This window comes from Grus americana, chromosome 4 (assembly GCF_028858705.1).
Source record: "Grus americana isolate bGruAme1 chromosome 4, bGruAme1.mat, whole genome shotgun sequence".
NCBI lineage: Eukaryota > Metazoa > Chordata > Aves > Gruiformes > Gruidae > Grus > Grus americana.
In genome coordinates, this window is record NC_072855.1 from 41,241,646 (window position 1) to 41,262,309 (window position 20,664).

A 20,664-nucleotide genomic window follows, 5' to 3' on the forward strand; every position below is an offset into this window, starting at 1 on the left:
AAGAATAATCTGTAATTTGGAATACAATCCTGGGTCTTACCTTTCCTTCATCCCCAACAGCACAGGTGGATATCAGATCTGGGTACAAGTGCTGCAGTACATACCCTGGGACACAGCGTTACACCAAAGAAAATACAAAACGACAATATTTGCTGCCACTAGTCACATATATTCATCCAGCAACTGGTAAGGATTCTGGTAGGAAAGCATACTAGCAAATATAGCAATTCTGCAATTTTGGGTTGATTAAGTAAGAGCATGTTATTAGCTTTACAATCCAGAGCTGGTCAAGCCATTAGAATCCTACTTTATTATTGTGTCAAAAAATGAATAGGGTACCACTTCTTATTGTAAACATTGGCAGCAAAACAGCTGTAAAAAAATCTCCTCCTTCCTTTCAACTTGGCTGGAAGCTTTGGCTGTATAAAACCAGAGAACTCTCCCTCTCTTCCTTTGTTTAATATTTAAGTATACAAAGTATATTTTTATTCTTCAGAATCGAGCTCTCAGTAAAACTTCCACAGATTTAGAGCATACACGTCAAAATCACTGCTTATTACACTGACCAGCACTGTCTCCTGGCCTTCCACTTCCTCCGTGCATACATCTCTACGTTGTCCATCCTACGGACCTTTTTTCTGTTCTGTGTTTATAGAGTAACCCACTATGGCCCAGTGCCCTGTGCCAGTACAGACAAACAACACTATGGCAACTACGACGGTGCCCACTACTTTCTCACAGCACTGGCAATTAAATCCTGGGTGAGCTGGCATTAGTAAAACATTATTCTCTTTATCATGATAGAATAGAACCAAATTGCTTTTTTCTTTTAACACCAGACGATGGATAAATAGCAGGTATAATGTATATAAGAAACAATCTGAAGAAACACCAGTAAGAGCATCATTATGAACTAGAATATTCATATAAAAATACTTTCCATGTTGTGAAGTTTAACTCATACACATAATCCTAAATTCTGTTTAATTCTCCTAAATTGTGCAGCTAGTCTCACTAAACAAAGTCAGGCTATATATAAAAATGAAGAGATAATACATATAGGCAAAGCTTTTCATGATAAAAACTACTAACTTATATAGCCCTTTTAATCTGCAATATTAGCACCAACAGACTAATAATGATTCTTTTTAGTTGGATTATCGGGCACTTATCTGAAATCCAATATGTTTTTCCATGGCCAAAATAGAATCAACCAATGAAGGAGTCACAGGAAAGTCCCGTTAGGTTCATCTGGGTTTTTTGACGGACAGATTTTATCATAGAAATTCTGTTCAGATGACTGAATGGCATCTATTCCCTGGTCTCACCCAAGGCAGAATCTGACTACTAATGCTCTGTGAGCCTTGCTTCATGATCATTAATTTGACACAGCGCTCCTCTGAGTTCTATTCCAATTCAAAAACTTTTACTAGGGAAGTTTGTGCTCAGTGAAGTGAGGATCATAGTTAATTTTAGATTATTATTTATCATATCCATTGAGAAACATATTAATAGCATTAGTTTGGTTCAGTCATGATTATTTTTTTCCAGAAGCAGATCCTGTTTCATTTTGAAGAGGTTTAATAAAAATTAGACTGACACATTTATACAAGGAACATTGAATGTCACAGCATCCCTAATTAAACATTTAGAGTGGCATGTCAAATTTTTGGCAAAGTCTAAAATCCCTCCAGTTTTCCAGAAGGGATTGGCATACACATAATGTCACCATTTATCACAAAGTTGCTGAGCTGCATTTTTGATAAAAAAAAAAATCTTTTACTGTGGTCATTCTACATTGTGTGTGTTTACACAGTATTTAAATAAAGACTAAAGTTTAAGGTGAACCGTAAACTGACCGATTGAGCATAAGTCCTAGAGTCCTACTTAGCATTAAATTTAATGTACTAGTCCTATAAAATCAAGATCTCAGAATCGTAAAGACAGCTTACCATTTATAGATCCAGGAACTAATGATCAAAATATTTTTCATACATTTTTCTTTATGATGATATCAGGCAAAATAGCGACAACCAGAGTAGACACAGTGTAATTTCTTTCATTCAACCCTTGACGTCATCAGTAACAAATTTTTTTGCTCATGGACTCATGTTTTTACATGAAAAAAAATCAGAAATCAGCTTTTGGAAAAAAAGACAAGTAAAAGTAGAAACATTCATGATATTTTAAAAAAAGATCTTCATAATTTTTAATTGCACAATCAGTGAAGTGATTTCACTATAAGTAGTTGACAGAGAAATTCATCAAAATACTTCAATTGTTGAAGAATGTTTCTGGTTCAAATATTCAGGCAATTGAGGCAGGTAAGGTCTAACTTTTTCACTCTTGCCATTATTTGTTGTCTTTAGTAACAGAAGTAACTCTTTCTATATATGCCAATGATTTGATAAAGTTTTTCTACTTATCCATTTAGATAAACCACCAAGCGACAAAAATGATCAATCTCCCTTTGAGGCAGAGAGAGTAAGAGTATCTACAGACACTGAGGGCTGTAAAAATGTATGTTTGAAGATACTTTAGAGAGTGAAACAATATACTAGCACCTTTCAATAACATATGGCTAGGTTTTCTCACGAATGGCATGAATTCTTAATTACCACTTCTCTGAATAGTATTTAAATTTCACTATTGTACCTGAAAAATAATATGCAACATAACCCTTCAAGAGTATTGAAATGCGCAGCTTTCTTGTTTGGACTTTGCAAGTAGTATTTCTCTTTCGGGCACAGCCGTATAAGAAAACATCTCTTCATTTGCTTGAACATTTTGCTAGTAGAACATAGATCTTTCTGCTAATGTAGAACAGTCTCAGGCATATTTATCATGAATAAACATCATGGATGAGTTTCAAACATCTCATATTTCATTTTAGTTTTGGGAATACACTTATGTGAGCTAATAAGAGGAGACTTATGTAAACCTAAAGAAGAAATTGAAATAATATTTGAAACTCACTTAAAACAATGATATCTGTCTGGTGGACTTTATTTGGTTCCAGAGCTGATGTTTTGGCTATTAAAGCAGGAACTGATCTCAGAAAAGCCTCCCATTCATTTCCCTTGCACTCCCTTCTATCTGTCACCTTCGTTCCTTTTTTCCTATAAGGGCGTGGTGTTTGTATCACCTATAAATACATGGTGCAAGCCAAGACTCTGGTAAGATGCATTTGTTCCACTGCTAACCATCTCAAAGGAAGGACTTTTTATTATCATAAAAGACTCAAAAGAATAATAATTAAAAATCTCCCAGTTAGTTCAAATGGCCTGTTCTGCTTTAAATACTTTGGGGACTGTGGGAATATCTGTATATACTTTGCATATACAGCTTAGAAATGTAGTTTCAACAGAGAGAAGTTTCCTTCTGAAGGAGTTTCCAGTGTTAGCTGAACAAATTTTTTAATGGAGCTTGAAATCTGACTGTTTTGTGGAATACCGACGAGGCTGTAGCAAGTAGAATTTGTCCTATACAAAAGAGAAAAAGAGAAAGAGTCAAATTTTCTTCCACCTAGAGTCACATTGATGCCAGTCTTCAAAGAACTCTCTTGTTCTTGTAGCTGACGTTGCTGTATCTGGAAAGATATAGGTTAGGAGTTTCAGGACAGGACTCAGGTACACTTATGTTTAGAGTTGACCATCCAAGAAGAGGAGGGAAATCAGGACAAACAACAGTGAAAAAGAACACACAAACTTTTTGCTTAAATTAAATGGCCAAACAGCTGAAGTGGTAATACTGATTATCTATAGATAATCAGTTAAATCCTTTCTTCACCCAGGTACCATAAGCTATTGCAAATATAATCCAGATCACCCCTTTCCAAGATACAGTTAGTGCAGTTTAGTTTCCTTTTGACGGCAAATGCTAAATCCCTAACTGATGCATTCTATGTTAATTGTGTAATGGTTTGAGCACACCAAAGCAGTTATAACTACCAGCAGCCATATATTATAATGTAGAAGTAGGAATTATCCCCAGCTATACACTATACAACTTGCAGTGTTACCTGACAAGTCCGATGGTTGCAGAGCTAACAGTGTGGCTGTCTCTTCTTCCTTCCTACCAATCTTCCAAAGGTAGTCCTAATGGAAAGGGAGCAGAGTAACCCTACTTGCTTTTTTTCTCTCATAAATGCAATTTGACATGTAAGGGGGAAAAAAAAGTGTAAATAAAAAAAAAATTAAACACAAAACTACCTCAGTGTAAATCCACCAAGTTCATAGGCTAGGGATCTGCACTGCGTATACCAATGACAGGATATTAATATGTGCTTTCCTTTGAGCTGTTGGGGGGTCTCTTGGGAAATGCATCCCAGGTGTTTCATGTTCCCGGTTTGTCTCTAAGGTTTAGGTTGGTAAGATGGCTGATCCAGTTGCAGGGTCCCCCCACTTACTGAACTATTGCTGTGTTTCATATAAGTCAGATCTTCACGGAGCATGAAAGAAGATACAGGTTAGCCAGGGCTGAGTGATCCCATTGAGAATGGTGGAGTAAAATTCTTAAAGAGCGCAGGTTAAATGTGAAGCAAACCAACGCAATTGTTTCGACTGGAAGTTTTGGAGTTTGTTCAACAATAGACTTGTACAATTGAATTTACGAGGTTAAAACTAACAGCAATATTTACAATTCCCAGAGGAAGGAAAATCTCCAATTTTGACACATTTGCAAATTTGATGTTTAATAGATTAACTTCCTTTCGAGTGAGCTGAAAACAGACCTCTTACTTCCTAAACAATGTTTTACCACCACTCCTCAAGAAACCTCTACTGTCAAAACTAAAAAGACTTCTATCAGCTATTTCACCCTGACTGTAATTTTCCTCCCTGTAATTTTATGTTACAGTATATATAGGAGAACAAGGCTCTCTAGTGCAATATACCAGACAAAGAAATGATGGCTAATGCAGTTGTTCCACCCTATAACTGTTTCCAGTAATTTATCCATCAAAAGCAGGAAGCATGTTTAATTATATTGTTGTACAGCTGCTACAGGAATATTTTATCCATCAGAAATGACATGCACAATGATGGCCTAGAGAAGTTAAATACTATAAAAAGAAAATAATTCATAGCAGAAAGTTCATGAATTTTCATTTTCTCTTTTAAAAAGACTGCATTGGTAAAACCCAAAATCTATGCTATGAAATAATTCATTTTTCAGCACTATTAATTCAGTTTACTCTGGCATGAATACTGATGCTTTGCAGAGCACACCATATCCAAGACTAGACATTTCAAGGGTGAAGATGGGAGCAATTTCATTTATTAAATTTCTCCTGTTTCCTTTAATATCTCTTTTGGTAGGAAGAATCATTTAGGCTTTGTTTCACATCAGGACTTTGTACTCTTAGTCTTCATTACTGATGAAAATCTAGGGACCAACCGCATATTCATTTAATATACTATAGAGTAATTCCTGAATGCCTGAAAGAATAAAGTAAAAGGAAAAAAAGAAAAAGCAAGCCTCCTTACTAAAAAGGGACATTACTATTTTCTTTCTGTCATTTTTTTGGCAGCTGATGTTCCATGTTTTGTAAATCATTACATCTAAACCAGCTGAAGCCGTAAAACTAATGTAGCAGGTCAGGGAAAACAACCAAAACAGGGTCAGAGAATTTGAACCCGTGTTACCAGTTCAGTCAGTATTGTGTCAGATCACTTACTCTTCATTTTAGCATGCTAACTTATCAATATCACTGCTAATAAGAAATACTATCCTCTACATACTTTCAGAAACCTTTGTTCCAGAAATATAAGAACTAGAACCTTTGGAAACAAAAGGAGTAAGGCATTTTTTTTGAAGCAAGTAATTTTTAGAAAGACTTTGTAATAAGAGGATATAATAGAATGACTATTCACGTCACAGGAAGCAAGAAAAGTAGCAATGAAAAACAAACCAGTAAAGTGAAGGAAGGGAAGAGAAGATAAAGGACAAGAGGTAGTTATTAGTTTAGACATGTGAGGCGAGACCCCTTATTAAAAAACATGGCAAAGGGTTTGAATTTGATTCTGCAAGAGATGTGAAGACAAAAACCCCAGCGTTGAAAAGAAAGAGGTAAGCGTGGGAGAAGACGACGTATCAAGTATTCAAATTTTAGATACAAAAGAAGAAGGGACAAATTGTCCACAAGGATATGAACAGAAAGGAGGAAAGGATGGATTTGGATGATAAAATGGAAAGAAAGCTTACTGCGCTGCAAAAGAGAATAGAGAGGAGTCAAGAATGACACTGAGCGGATTAGCCAGAGCAAAGAAAACAATGAAGCTCATGAATAAAAAATACTAGTCATTGATCTAGTCCTACTGTACACCTTTTGTCATCTTTCAACCACAACATTAGAACTGCAGCTGTGTTACTTTCAAATGCAAAAATGTTACCATTGATTTCTCGAGTTTGCACCGGCATGTATTGAAAAAGGCGCTGCTCACGCTGTCTTTAAAGCAGTTTAGAGAGTACAAACTTAACATTTTCTATAATAGTAATTGACGTATGCAATAAAATTTTTATGGAATGATCTCCATCTCACTGGCACAAAAGTAGTATTTGATAAAGATATATTCATTTCTCCAAACTTACAGAATATTTATCTACAAACCTCAGAACCAAATACAAATATTTCTTGAGGAGTCCTATCATGTATCTCTTTCCGTGATTCGTTGATTTGGTTTGGAATGCATTGTCTGGTCTTAAAGCTATTACAGAATGAAAGGAAAATACCATCCTAAAGGTCAGATATCCAAACTAAAAAGAAGATTTTTAGAAATAGGAATTAAAACCAGAAAAAAAAGTATTTGTTTTTAGCTGACAACTACATACTATAAAGAAATTTTGATCAAATTCAGAGTGAGCTTCAGCAGATATTAAAAAAACCCCTAAAATTATCAGAAAAAAGCCCAAATTTCTTTTGTACATGAAACTATAAAACCATTTACTTGTAAAACCATTAACATATTTTGGAGGTTTAGGAGTGTTTCTTATGAAATGATTGTTTTTTTCTGGGTACTTTTCACTGTAAGCTTTTCCAGACTTTTTTAAAATATAAAATCCACAGACTCCTTTTTTTACTAACCATTATGATATAAAAACAGAGACCTCCTAACATCCAACTAGTGGCATTGAATTGGATCTATATATCAGAAAAACACTTTTCCTTTAAACAAGATGAAAGAATTAACATTGCATTTTCCAAACAGCTTCCATTTGTATTTCTGTTGAAGCATCCAGTTCTTTCATGAGATGAATGACTACTCATGATGACATTAAGTTCAATACTAGATTCAGCAGAAAGCTGTTCCTGAACCTGAACATTCAAATAGGACTGAAGTGATATACATACGTACATCTAGAGTATAATCTACTCAGTAGTCTCAACCCGAGAAGTAAAGTTCCCTTTTGAAGTAATATGTTAAGACTAAAAGACTACTTCTTGACATGTCTGAAATAAGATTCTCTCATTCACAGATAAGGAAACTGAACTTGAACCCCTGGAAAATACAGTCTATACACAGCAAGGAATGGGGAATGACCAAAGTCCAGCTAGCTTGATTTACTTTCTTTACCATGTACTCACATTCTGTCAGACATTCAAACATGCAAACAAAAAAAGAGAACGAGTATGCTTGCTCAAGAGACCAGAGTCTCCTGTGCATCAATATAATACAGGGCATTCATGGTTTCATTAGTTTTAAAAGATGAGGAGATAATTAATTCTCCTTTTAAATTAACATAAAGTAGTAAAAGGGAAGCTCCTTAGATGTTTGCTTTGTTTCTGTACCCATATTGAAGAGACTGAAGATCCAGAAGAGGTAGTTGATGGGCTGTGCTCCTTCTCCTCCACCCAAGATAGGGATGCCTTCTTGGTAAGCATTGTGCCTTCACCTTTTGGTGAAGAATACCCGGGACAGCATTTTACTAGCACTATCATAATATATTAGCACTGTTGCAGTAAGTGTATTTATCAATGGCAATTCTGAACTTTTTATATCTGTTGTCTTAATAAATTACCTATCTTTTTCAACTTTGCGAAAATGACTCTGTGAAAGTCCTTTAGGGTCTGATAGGCAAACAGTAACTGATAAGTGGCTACACACATAATCCTTCACACATAAACAGTTGACCAAGTCTGGGACTAAGACTGGACCTAGCCACACCTAGGCTCCTCTCTGAGAAGGAGTTTAGAAAGCAAGGGGGATCCTTTCTGAACGTTGGACTCAACAGGAGGGCCTCCCTCAGCCACGCATCAGACTCATACCCTTTTACATGACACCTGTCCCTGCCCTGCCTTTAATCCTGATCCATAAGCTCTCAGTAGGCTCCTCATCCATCCCCAGGTGGAGCTCCATGCACTCCAGCTGGTCATTGATGTAGAGGGCAACATCTCCTTCTCATCTCCCCTGTCTGTCCTTCCTAAAGAGCGTGGATCCCTGCATTCCAACACTTCTTCCCAGAAGCTAAATCTACAAATGTACCACCTGACAGAAATTTTCTTAAACAGTTTATGTCCTATCAGTCTGTCATCTAATTGACATACTTCTTTACCTTTTGTTCGGTGTTACAATAGCCTCCCAGCTTTATGTCAACGTATCTTTGCTCATAAGAGTAGTAAAGTTTAGAGTTTTCCTATCTGGTTAGCTATAAGCAGCTACTACATAGTGACAGTTCTTTTCTTGAACACAGAAATAAACCCCAGAAATATCTTGGTTCATTTTGATATATATCTATATATGTGTGCGTACACCAAAACATGTATTCATGCATACGTATATATATGCACGTTTACACGTCTTCACTCAAAGGAACAGTGGAGAACTTAATTGAATGATCAAAGTTTCAAATAAATAGATAAAAGAGATTAGCATTTGTGAGATGGGGCCTCTAGCAACCTGTATGTTGAGACAGGTATAAAGAAACTTGACTGGCCAATTGCCATAACAATATTATAAAAACTACATCAAAGAACAGAACTGATGGACAAGGTGTTTTCGAATAAAAAGAAACAATTACAAATGCCATTTCAGGAAAGCTCTTTATAATTGTATCCTATAGAGCGTGAAAAACACCTGTTCTGATGAAAAATTTTGTAAAAATTATTTTGTGGCTTCATTATGGACTTTGTTCGAAGTCCATATACAACCAGTGACAGATTTTCAGCTCACTTCAGGGGTTTCAGAGCATAGTGTATTTTGCTGATAGAGGAGAGAGAAAAAATCTTCCTCTTAACTTCTGCCATTGAATATTAGAACTGTATCACCTTTGTTGTCTCCTAGTATTTATTTTTTATTTAAGGCAGTGGTTATAATTATCTATAATTTTTACAAAATAGAATCATTAAGGCTGAAATTTTCTTTGCAAGATTACCTTAATCTGTTTTGTCTTGATTTTAACAAGAACAGTTTAGAGAAAGTACATTGTTCCCTAATATTAAAAGAAATTCTTATTGATGATTGATTCTCATCAACTATTAAATGGAAAGGTATAAGAAATTCTATGCTTTCAAAGCAGGCACCTAAAATGTAGCATATGTTCTTATAGGAAGCATGAGTTGCCCATGCCTGTGGAAGTCTGCCAAAATTATCTGCTTTTAAAAATACAATCTTAATGTGCTTAGAAAAAACAGCTTTACTGTAACTGATAAATTTCATTTGTACTAAGAATGCTTCAGACTGAGGCCACCAGATATTTTCCTGGTGGCATGTGAGGACTGTGTAAGATCCAAGCCTGCTTATTAACACTGATAATAGGAGCCTGTCTCCTCAGTCTCAGTTCTGCCTTCCTCCTTTCTTCCCCAATCTCAGCTTCCCAAGAATAAACCTGGCATTATAACACTACAAAAACAGTCTCAGAATTAAAGCAGCTGAATAAAAACCCATAGAACTAAATTATATTCTTTCCTTAGCTACTGAATTCCTGTGTACTAATAAACAAACCATTTAAAAAAGACTTTTCATGGATTAAAGATGAACACATAATTAGTGATCACTTGATTTCTGAATTATGATCCTGATATGTAGACATACTGAATAGTAACATCTGCTACAGAAGTCAGCAGGAGCTTTGCTTTAAACTACTGTACCATTGAGCTGTTTGTAATGCTAAATAATCTGGAAAGCAGGTCATGGGTAGCTCAGTTTGTCAACTAAACTGAATGGTATTTTGACCTCAATCTCCATGTATGACAGTATATGACAGTATGTCACCTTCTCATCTTGCAAAGCAATCTGAAAAAAAAAATTTTTTTCAAACAAATAAAGCAGAGATGTTTGCCATAGATAAACAAAAGACATTGGAAATTTTGGAGTTGGAATAGGTTGATACAACACAAATGGAAGTAGGGAAAGACAAAAAGAAATTCACAAGTTCATCTTTTGAATCCAATCCCATTTTAAGCCTTTTCATTTCTTCAGGAAAAGCAAATTTAAAAAATGCCTTGGGCATTTTTATAATGTGAAGGTGGGTTGAATGATTAACAATCTATATGCTATTTTCTTCCTGAAGTTCACAACTGATATATGACACATCAGTGAATGAAAAGACAGAAAATAATATCCTATTCCAACTACCTCCTCTATGATGGGATTTTCTAGTATATAGAAAAAGAACTGACTTTTATTCTTCTACCTGCTCTCCAGAGCATAATAGCTGGAAGATCTTTGATCTTTATTTAACTGCTGCTTATTCACTAATATTTTAACATAGTATAAAAGACTGATGCAAATATGGGAATCTTGTTAACTTTGTTACTTCGTTAACTAATATTGTTTATTGTTATGGTTATTAGAAATTAAAAATGCAGCATTCAATATGTCACTTTAAATGACATTTTCATTCCTGCAGTAATGAAGGCTAATGTTTTTTTCTTCTGCAGTAATTCTGCTCATCTTTTAATTCGAGGGTCAGAGAAAGTTTTCTGCATATCTGCCACTATAAACAGCTTTCCTTCTCTTCAAAGGAGGACAAGTTCTCTTAATTTCATTTCTCCTGTTGCTTTTACCTTCTATTGCTCCTATACTCGTAATTGCTGTCATGATACCCAATATCCTTTTCTTCAGCCACCATTAAATGTTATTTCATGACTCAACATTACTGAGTTAACTAAAGTTAACTGCTACTTTTCAGCTGGCAGCTTTTGGAACTGCAGGAGTCTGAGCAGGACCATTCTTCTTGCTCGCTGCTTTGAGATTCAAGCTTCAAAAATCTCCAGATTTTCAAACATGAAGTTTGTTTAAAACCAATAACTGTTGCCCATTCTTGTCAAGAAATCTAAGCTATTAATTTTTTTCCAATGCTTTTGACAGAGTAGATTAATCTAAACTTAAATCAGCAAGGAAATCTCAGATTACTTGAAGTAGATAAAATATTACATTTCACAAGAACGATTAAGAAACACTCGAGTCGAGGCAGATGATAGCATTTCTGTGATGTGTGCAAACCACTACTCTGTGCTCATACCGTGAATTTGCTTCAAAAACGGATGTATAAAAGGAAAATACATAATTGACAAAGCTGCAAGTCAAAACAAATCAGGTTATTAGCTCAGAAACCCAAAGAAGAGCTTAATTAGATATGAATTATCCAATAATTGTGAGTATCTCTGATGTACATTTGTTTGGACACCTATTACTAAGGGGTCCCTATCACATTTCTAACCTTACAGCTAAATTCAAGAACATCCCCTCTGAGTCCTATGTTGACTTCCAGCTATCTACATATTCAAATTCTTAGCTGTTAATGTGAATGTCAACAGGGCTGAGTTCTTTGTAAAAATTTTCTGGCAAATTTTTAGTGGTTGTATTTCTTGTTTTCAAGTGTGTTTGAGTTGAATAAGTTTGACCCTACATCTTTAGATTTCTTGCAATCTCAGGTACGCACTCCTGTTCCTGATTATTTTAGGTAATATCAATACCTTTTCATTCTGACACCAGACAAAAAGCTTGGCTCTTTCTATGTCTATAATAAACATTCCTAGGCATAGCAAAGTTTCACCTTCCTTTTAGCTTTTCAGCAACACTTCTCTGTTTGACATAAAATCTAACTTGAAACCTAGAATAATGTCAAGTTTAAACACAGTAGATATTAATATTAAAATATAAAATATGCACAATAGCTTTTGTATAGTCAGCTAATATATTTCTGCGTGATAGGCTCTGAATTTACCTTATCTGGGATCCAAATATGTCAGTAGAAGGAGGAACTCACAAGTTATCCTTCTAGGAAGAATAAGAAATACATGTAAGCTATGCATTTAGATAAAAAAAAATAAAATACTTGGATAACTAATGGCAGAAATCTACCCCTGTATTTATGGTACATATCTAAATAAATGCCTGATTTTCAGTACTCAGAATTGCTATGTGGGGAAAATATGCTTGTGCTACTTACTATCAAATACAGATTTGTGAACTAAATGTTTGAAAACATTAAATGCAGGATTTTTTTCCTAAAGGTACCAAGAAATGTCCTGCAATTTTTCTCAAAAGTCATATTTATGAACAGATTAGACAAGCACTTGTCACTATAGCAGGTTGGCATAAAAGACATTTCAGGGTCTCCAGCAACAATTGGTTTCTCTGTTTCTGATTCTACATATATCTTAGACTAAAATTTTAGCCTCTTTTTTATCTTCAGGACAGTTACCATATTGTAATAAAGTAATTACCTCAGAGAGTGCTTGAACCTTCTTATGGTACATGTAGCACTGTGGACAGGCATATCAAATGCCTGTGTTAGACTGGTGACTTATTTTTTACGGCACTGAAAATTAAAAGGAGAAAAAGTGAGGCTGAAAAGAAAAAAATATAGGATAGTTTCCCTTAAACTTAGATGAGATATTATGAAGAAATAATCAAGTTGGAACTTATTTGAACTTCTCTGTCTAAATCAATACTGGAGTAGTCTGTCCTTGCAGTGATAAGACAGGAAAATTCAGCCTTTCTATTGGGCTCAAGCAGAAGCCACAGACTGAAGTGTAATCAAAAATTATCTCCTAGGTCTTTTTTTTTTTTTTTTTTTTTCCCCTTCCTAGAGATGAAGCTTGAATCGATGGTCTCAGAGCTTCAGATTATCCGTCAGACAGGGAAAAGCTGTCTCAAGCAGAGAGGACCTCTAATCAAATATTGACAGATGAGATGTTCTGGGTGATAAAAATAGATTTAAAATCCAAAGTGACATTTTTTGATTAGAATCATAGCCTAACTGTTAAAGTCAGGATGTAAGATAAATGATACAGTCTAAGTCTTCCAATCAATTTATTACCTTTCCTAAATATAACGAATATGTTTCCTACTTAAGCCAAGGTCAAACCCCCACAAATTAACTTAAATAGCTTCATATTTTCCTCTAGATTGATATCTAGAACATCTGTTCATGATAAAAAACCCCCTTCTACTTGATTTGAAAAAGTTACAAGTTTGAACGATATATAAAAAGAACAGGAAATATTGGTAGAAATGGCCATACTCTACAACATTTAACTAGTATATGATTCTAACTGATCGCACTGTAACAATGTAGTATTTAACAGCTCATCTAAAGAGATTCCTATAACTAGAAAATATCAATCAGCTTCAAAACTCAATTAAAACTTTCATTAAATTAATGCAGTAAATTACACTGTCCATAGGAGTATGTTAGTTAGCAGAGAAGAAACCACAACTTAAACCAGAAAACACCTGCCAGTGACTGAAACATTCAACAAAAAAGAAAATAATTCTATCTACTCAGAATTAAATAGCTTTAATATGAATCAAGCTTGAACTGATGAGCGCATAGATCATGGGTCCTAGCATAAGCCTACTAACAGATGTTGTTGGTGGAGGTAAAAAGGGTGAAGCATGTCTTCAAACAGACCCACCCTCCCCACACCTCTCCCCCCCTCCCCTTTATAACTTCGGTATTGAACCAAAAGGGTTTAAAGTAATATAAAAATGTTACCTTTAACATGGAAATTATTACCTTGATGGTACTTTTTTATAAGAATGGTTAAAGCTGTGCATTGTTTGATTTCCTAAAAGCACAGAACCCTTTAAAGTTGGGTTTGTTTTTTGTTTTTTTGTGTTGTGGTTTTTTGGGTTTTTTTTAAAGGCAAAAAAATCATATAATTGTTCCCATATTTGGCTTTGGGTTCCTGAAGACCACAGCCACTATCAAAAGGAAGTTCATAAAATCTGCTGTACTGTGAGAATCAAGGAAAGAGAGAGAGAGAAGGAAGATGCCAGGCTATCATTTTTGTACAGATGCATCACATACTTGCACACAGTGTTTCAGCCCAGGAAACATCCTTCCCAGCAGGACGATGACAAGCAATCATCATCCAGACGATGCAACATCAGCCAAGGTTAACATGAAGTGGCATATCAGAAAAAGAGTTGAGTGTTGAAGAAAGGAGGTAGTTTATGCCCAAAATGGAGGCATGGTCAACTGTGTGGTGCAGAGGCCAAACAGTATAATAAGTGGAGGATATATGATAGACATGCAGTAACGACTACCAATTAGGAGGTGTATGACACAACATATATCCCACAATATCTTGCTTGCTATTTGATGTACATCTGAAATACTTGTATATTGGGGAACTGAGAAATGCATCAGTATTGCTAGAAGAAAGGGGAGTAACAAAAAGGAATTTCAGGGTAAGGCAAATGGATGAGGAAGCTGTGCTCTGGAGTCATGGCACAAAGGTCCGTGTAGATCAGTATCTTGAGGCCATACCTATCTGGCCAATACTAAGGCTAAAATCCAACTATGATTCAGTACAGCTATTATAAAACATTTTAATTTTATAGGCTGAATGAACACATGGAAACTTGAAGTGGAACTTTATTTTGGATAGATGAAGTATTTTCAAAGCAGTGTGGTCATTTAAACTAATTCACATGAGAAAAACCAATAGGAGACTAACTTTTCTTTAAACTGTTAAAATGGTATGCAAAATAGACATTACATTTTCATGCAATGATGTGCTAACTCAGACTCAGTATCTGTTAACCTAGGATATGATAGAATAAACTCGACCTTTTTGATTTTATAAAAAAAAATGTTTTGGCATAAACACTGTGCAAGCAATCAATAAATTTAATGTTCTGAGCAATTATTAGATAGTTTAAATCAAATGTATATGCCGTGGCACATGTACAAAAATATATAAAAATTAACATCACAAATAAGCAATAATTTAAATAAAAGACTCTTTCAATTATTAAAGTACAGTCAAAAGAGTATAATGAAAATCATCAGAGCTAAACGAATAAAAACAACAACAACAATAATAATCCTATAATGGGACACTAGGGCAGTACCAGCGTCTAACAGTCCTCAGAAGAAATATATTCTCCTCTCCAGCCTCCTTACAACATCCAAATGCAGAAAAATCACATCCAGGTCACAGATAGGGAATTTCATGAGTTCACCACAGACAAATCAAGGTCATATGCAGTCAGCTGTAGAACTGCCACTGAATTCAACATTAATCTCAAACTACAATAAAGTTCCTGTTAAATTGAGAGGAGACAAATTTTGCTTCAGTCTCCAGATTCACAGTGGTGGGCACTAACTTCTAGCTACAATGTTTTTGAATTAACACTGGCTTTATTTTTTTGTTTGTTTTGTTTTTTCCCTTTGTTTGTTGGTTGCCAACACTGCTCAGTTTGAGAAATAAACCAGTGACTGAAAAGGATTTAAGAGAAAAAATTAGTAACACGGGTTAAACTAAACTACTCTGAATCTCGTCAGAGCAATTCCACACTGTGGTTGCTCTGACAACTGCATCCATTGCACAGAGATTTATTTTACTACATTTCATCTGCATCACACCCAGACTTATTCTGTGATTTTTCCACAGTGTAAACTAGTTTAGATTAAGAACAAGTGAGGCAAAATCAGATGATTTTTTTTTTTCTATCCAGGGTTCAAAGGACTAGTGTTACAGTAACAAATGTTTTAAATGGTTTGGAGCTGTAAATTATATATTTTTAAAATCTTTTTCATTCAATGAGGAAACATGCTAATTTTCACACTTCTATTATGTATGCAATACATCCTGTGGGTATGTAAATCTCTCCTTTGGTCTTTTTCTAGCTAGTCTACAGCAAGTAAAGAAATAAAGATCAAGTTATGGTGCAAAGAAGGGTTTTATTGTTTGTTGTTTTTTGGTTTCTTTTAATTGTACGAAAAATATGCACCGTGAACATGCACTTGCTTTTTCCTGCACAAATATTTTAGACAGAGACGCAGTGAAAATTTTCTAATTTATGTGTTCTGATAACCCACGGATGCTTAGCAAGAATCTTTATCTCCCCCACAATACCTTTTCTGGAAGTTTAGCACCATGCATATACTCAATGGATGTGATACAGCTAATTTCCATGTTCTTTCAAGCTTGGGTTTTTTGGTTTTTGTTTATTGTTTTGTGGGTTTTTTCAGACCAATTATCCCCAAAGCATTTGGTTAATCAGTAGACACCTACTCTGGCTCTCTCTACAAAGCAATGAACTGTCAAATAAACTGCGTAATTACTGCCTCCTGATCTTAGTGCTGTTATTCGACACTTCCAATTTTGATAGTTTTCCTTTAACACATACCATTTACAGTCTAAGGTACGTGATTCATAAAATAATATATCATATAAGCAGGAATGTGCTTTATCTTCACCTGAAAGCACATACGTGTTTCTCACATACTTTCAAATTCCAAAGGCATTTCAATCGTTGACTGCAATTCACTCAGCAGTTTTGATATTTTACTCAAAATTTGTTTTCATTAAGAGATACTAGCAATCACATTTCTCCAGCATTATTTTGTATTTCTTCCCAAACCATATATGTTACCTCTTTATTTAGCAGGGCGCATTTACTAAGGCAGGTATCCTCAGCTAAACGCTAACAATGTGAATTCCTCCACTGTGTAGAAATTGTCCATAAACTGAGTAAAACTCAGATTTTATGCACGGAGAGTTTTGTAAGATTTTAAATTATAAGCACAATTTGGAATGCTCTTTAGTAATAACCCCACACCGGCAGGTTTATTTAGTCCCAAAGCAACACTGTGTTCACTCTCTCCCAGCCTCACTCTGTCACTGGACCGTGCAGACCAGTAAGCTCCAACGTTTCACTGCGCTGACTTGCATGATATACTTTGGCTTCTCACTGCACAGTGCGTACAGGTGATTGACAGCCAAGTTTGACACCTGTCCTGACACTGGATGACTATCCTCGGCTTATTGACATTATCCGTCTCCTCAGCAGTGGGTTTCGGCTGGGAGGCAGTGCATAGACACTTCCCATTTAAAGAAGCGAGCATGCTAAAACCTAGCTCCTTTGGGCAGATGGTGAGGTTGGGGTGAGTTACAGCTAAAGTGTCCAGTTAACTGTGCAGTGAAAACAGGCCACTAAATATCAGTATCAATTTGAAAGCCACTTGCGAACGCTAGCTGAATTTTTCTCACTGCAGCTAAAGGAACTGGAGCTCTTTTAACTTAAATACTGACAGATAGCAGAGTGGAATAAGGCAAACAAACAGAAGTAGGCTTTTAGCTTTCTTTTAAAACCAAACCAAGGAAAACAACCATTTCATACCTTCACGTTTTCCAATCAAAAAAATAATTAAGGTGTTATTTAAATTGACATAGATAAATAGTGTAAAAGATTGCAAGGACATTTACTTAATTAAAAATGAGGCTTATTTTATAAACCAGACTTCAATTCAGCTTAAGTGAATCCAAACCAATTAGAATTGGTGTATTTCCTATATTCATATAAGGCAGTGGATGCACCTGAAAAGTTCCTTATTTATGATCTCCTAGTACATTACCTGATATAGGTATTGGCCACATTATTTCAAGAAATTTTAAGCAGAACACTATTAGCCATTATGAAATGATCTGTCAAGGAAAAAAGAATTGTGCCATATGACTGATCACCGTACCTTTCAAGAAGACTCGGAGTTAATTATTCTTCTTGGACAACGCAAGTATGATATCTTTGGCGTCAGTTTAGTAATTTCTGCTACACAGCATTATTTCTTGTTTCGTCTTCATACAGAACTCATTTGCAGGCAACAAAAAACATCTGAATGGTGGCACAGGCATAGTTTAAACTTTCACAAGTTAATACAGCTGTTGGGTTAAATTTTTCCTCATGTAAGCAAAGCTATAAAATGGCACTACACTTCTATCAGCAACTTAAATTATTTTCTTTACACTAGCAACTAAATTGTTTCTTCTTTTTTATTATTTTTTAAGAATAATGTTAAGGTGACAGAAATCAAGACAATAGCAAAATGAAGTTGTCCCATAGTTTTTTAACAACTGGAAATGCCATTCTCACAAATACAGCATGTGTCAAAACACCAGGGTATCCAGAGCTCCGATTGGCTTCCAATGATTTATTATAAGCAATAATTCTGCATTCCTAGCAGTTGCTGGGGCAAGGCTGTGCTTGAGGCCTGTGCACATAGATATTGGAATTAATGGAGCAGCAGCTCATGCTGCTGTGAACAGCTGGGGGTGCTTAACTTGGTTTTCTCTACAGAATTTTTGGATTTCATTTGTTTCTGGCAATTATGGAATGCAATAAAAGGGAGAATGGTGAATGAAGAGAAATGGAGCTATGTAAAGCAGGAAAATCTGGAGCTAGATCAACAAAATATGCTCCTCTGAAGTTGTCGATCATTTATTTTTATATTTTACACTGTTTCACCTGTTCTAATCTCCCCCCAGAATGCTTTACTTGATGTCACTAAGATTAAAGATAGCTGTGGGCATGTCTGCAAAATACACTGGGCAGCATGATACTGACCTTCAACCTCTTGCTGATCAAGCCTGCCTCAATACCAGAAGAAAAATTAAAATGGGCTTTTAGCTGGGACGGTGTGTTGCTAATATGGTCCCATTGTTTCTAGACTTGTGCTGTTATTACCTCCAGGGTTCTTAAAAAAATGGCACTGCATTAGGCTGTGAGGATACGCCGTCTCCAGTTTGCACCTCCTCTGGAATCTCTTTCCTCCTGAAACCACAGTCGTACTTAAACTTCACTCACAACAGAAATATATTTGTGATAGTTACTATGCACAGCTATACAGCTCCAGCACACTTAGGGCAAATGGTATGCTCTCACTTTTTAAGTTCTTAGCAAAATAAAAGAAAAAAGAAAAAAAGGAGCAGTAAATGTAAACAGTGCACCTGATAACGGATTTCATTAACACTGCACCCAACTGCTGCAGAACATGCAAATGGTCCTGAGCTGCTGTTGGGGAGTGTTCATTAGGATCAGAAAGAGGGAGGCAAAGATGGGTGTTTCAGCAGCTGAAGAGAGGCTGAAGGGCAGCTGCAGAAACTGGAAGGTATGTGATACTTCATGCAGAGACTGCAGGTTCTGCAGCTGCTTAATTCCCTATGGAACGTCCCTTTCCTCATAAATATTCCTTTATTCACTGTATCTCCTCCAAAGGGGTTGGCAACGCCCTATCACAGGATCCTGTCTAGTACTCTTCAGTGTCTAACTTGCTGTTGCTTTTTAAGTCAGCTAAAGCTCTGAAATGATTGCTTATTGCTGAGGCAGGTTTCGATTGCTCTCCTGTCTTCCTTAGGCTATTCAAACGAAGGCAGCAGCTGCATTTTGCCATTCACAGTCATTTATGCCTAAAGGCTCATGTTTCCTGTCAAAAGCTGGAACCAGTGATTGTATATGATTTTTGTTCTTTAGTTTAATCGTACATCACCGATATGTTTTCATAGCATTTTCCATCTAGTAATGACTTTATTGATCCATTCTTCAGTCTTTCGTCTTTCTATGCATCTAAGCACATTGTAACAAACTTCAACTGATCATTTTGTACCTTAAATTGCACATAAATATGTATTATAGAGTTATTCAATAATCACTCAACATCAACAGGCTTGCTATACAAGGGCCCAAGACAGAGCTAGGCATCCTTAACTGTCACTAGAAATAATCACAGCTAAAAAGGAATGGAACTAGGTTGCTACCATCTGCTTGGTCTGTTTCCCATTGCAGAATCAAAATGAAAAGAAAAGAAAGAAATGAAAAAAATTAAGGAAACATGAAAGAAAACTAAGCCTATGACCACAAGAGCAAACAGTAAAAAAAAAAAAAATCTTCCTTTTTTCTTAATAAGAATATTAATTCACGTACAGTGATTTTAACGTTTAAATTTATTTTTTCAAAACATATTGTTTGACAATTAAGAACTTGATGCTCTTACATTCTAGACATCCTTATCAAGACAAACTGTAATATCTAAATATACTTACTGTCCTCTGATATATTGTCCTCTTTTTCTCTGATGGTTTTCCAAAGAATCAAAGATATTTGTGTTTAAATGAAAGCTTCTTCTACCACATCCACGCTTTCAGTTTCTATCACATCATACTGCTACACAGCCCACAGTGCTGGATTTGTAATATTGCTAATATCACTTCCATAGCAACACACTAAGATATCATAAACTCAGCATTATGGCTTTATTCCTAGATTAGGTCTAAGGAGGAGCTGCTTTCAAAAGGCAGCTCTTAGTAAAACATACATGTACATAATAATCACAAGGAATTGCCAGTGGGATACAGATAATGGCTTTCAGAGTACTGTAAATCAGTCTTGCAAATAAGTTGTCCCTCTTCAAACATGACCAAGAACAAAG

At 35.6% G+C, this 20,664-nt stretch overlaps 1 long non-coding RNA gene across 1 annotated transcript; it reads right to left on the reverse strand.

Annotated features, from left to right (window-relative positions):
* Window positions 1-12,175: 12,175 nt before the first annotated feature.
* LOC129206193 (uncharacterized) lies at window positions 12,176-20,408 on the reverse strand. The gene is made up of 3 exons (XR_008577040.1): window positions 20,279-20,408; window positions 12,671-12,765; window positions 12,176-12,221 (listed from the first exon to the last, which is right to left on the reverse strand). It is a non-coding gene; the product is annotated as an uncharacterized LOC129206193 (long non-coding RNA).
* Window positions 20,409-20,664: the final 256 nt, after the last annotated feature.